Genomic DNA, 2,440 nt, shown 5'->3' on the forward strand with positions numbered 1-2,440 from the left:
ATCTGTCGCAATGGAGAAATTTGGATTTCAAAAATGTTTAGATCGATTAATTGAAAGAAAATTCGATATTCAATTTGTGGGAACCGACCGACACACTGGCATAACAAAATTATTAAAAAATGAAAAATATCAAAATATAAATCATCAATCTGACATTTGGCATTATGTAAAAAATTTGAAAAGAAAATTGATGCAAATTTCCAAAAAAAAAAATGTATAGTCCAATTTTGCCGTGGATTGGACCCATACTAAACCATTTTTATTGGTGTAGTAGAGCTTGTCAAGGAAACGAGGAAGTTTTTAAACAACTATGGCATTCTCTATTACATCATATTGTAAATGTTCATGTATGGAAAATTGGCGAAATAGAACACAACTCTTGCACGATGAGATTAATGTGGATGATCCAAAGGTTCCCTGGTTAATCCAACAGTCACCTGCATTTCATGCATTATCCACAATTATTTTGGATCCTAAATTAGAAAAAGACATGAAACATCTTAATTCTTTTTGTCAGACTGGTGTGATAGAAACGTATCACAGTATGATTCTAAAATATCGTCCTAAACGAATTCATTATAAATTTGATTCAATGGATGCCAGGACAAAATTGGCGGCATTAAGCCACAATCATAATGTGATACGTAAACCGGCTCTGACAAAAAAAAAAAAGATGACAGTGGTGTCGAAGTTTTAGTGGAAAGAAAAAACTTGGAGTTCCCAAGAGGCAGAAAAAAGTGGATAGTTCGAAATGTTTTCCAGAAAATGGATAATGAGCATGCTAAAGTAATGCTTTCACATATGATTTGCATTGTGGAGGGCACCATAAAAAGTTCATGGAAAGCCAAAAACCCGGACATGCCAAAAAATATTGCTCCACTTGAGAGGCCGGAAACAAGTGTTGCAGTGAAAGAACACATGACACGCTTTCCAACTGTTGTTAAACCATAAATGGTCGTGTGTATAAATTACCTTTTTTTTTAATCTATTATTCTATCCATTTACTGTAAATTTTGCCAACTTTGGTTTTGTGATATGCTAATTATATTGTTATATTGTTTTATTTTTGCTATAATAAAGTACCTTTAAAAAATAAATTAATAAAATTTTGGTTATTATGAATATAATTTTTATTACACTTAACTTAACAAAAAAAAATCAATTTTTTAATTTTTAAAAAAAAATTTAAAAAATAAACATTTGGAATAAAAAAAAACATTATTTAAAAAAAAAAAAATAAACAATCATATTTTAATTTTTTTTAATACAGCTTTAATGAAATGCCATCTCTGAAGCATCGTAGTCGTCAGAATAAAGGAAACCAACATAACAGGCATTAGGATCAGGAAAAACTTCTCTGACAATTTTCACTGCGCAGGAGGGTATCACCCTTCTGTTCCCCTTCCCTAAAAAACCATAGATCCAAGCTATGAAGGCACGGTGCGCTGTTTTTCTCAATCTCCTGAAAAAAAAAAAAAATAGTTATAAAATATTAACATACATATTGTACATTATTACAATCACAAGGATTATTTGTTTTTCTTCAACAAAAAGATGAACAAAAAAATAAAAAAATTATGTTACCGGTTATTGTCTGCATCTACTACAGGTAGGCTCTCGAGATGCAACATAGTAGACATCAGTTGTGCAGTTTGCTCTGTTGCAATTTGAGAACAGAACATATCTGCTTCGGTTATGCATTTTTTTCGATCAGGTATACATGCTTGGACCTCCTCAATCTCTTGACAGCACACGGATTCAACTTGGGTAGGCATTTTTATACAGCACTGACATATACACCACTGTACATTGCCTATTCTGTCATCTGGTGTATCTTGTGATTGGGAGTCTGAAGAACTAATACTTGATGAAGGAATGGTTGGATTCCTTGGAAAGGCACGATCTGTTTCAGGTGGAGGATACCTCGCCAAAAGTTGTTTAATTATAATATTTCTCTAAATATTAAAAACAGACAAAAATTAAAAATAATTTACATATATATATAACTAAATTAAAATAATAACATATAATATATAATTAAAATAATCGAATCAAATAGAGAACAAAATTATTTTTATATCAATATAAAAATTACCATAATATTTATTATTGTCTACAAAAAGTATACTCACAAAAAAAAAAATGATCTCTATCTCTCTGTATGTGACAGTCTATATAAAATATCTCTGTGTCAGTATATAAAAATAAAAAGGTGTCTGTGTGTGTGTATATATATATATATATATATATATATATATATATATATATATATATATATATAGATATATAGATATATAGATATATTATAACTTACTCTTTCCTCTTGAGTCAACGAATGGTAATTTTCGGACACCGATGTTGTGGGTTGTGGAGTTTGCTCCTAAAAATATACATAAAGTACAAAAAATAAAAATTACATAAGTTTTTAGAATATATAGCA

This window comes from Aquarana catesbeiana, linkage group LG10 (genome assembly GCF_042186555.1).
Source record: "Aquarana catesbeiana isolate 2022-GZ linkage group LG10, ASM4218655v1, whole genome shotgun sequence".
NCBI lineage: Eukaryota > Metazoa > Chordata > Amphibia > Anura > Ranidae > Aquarana > Aquarana catesbeiana.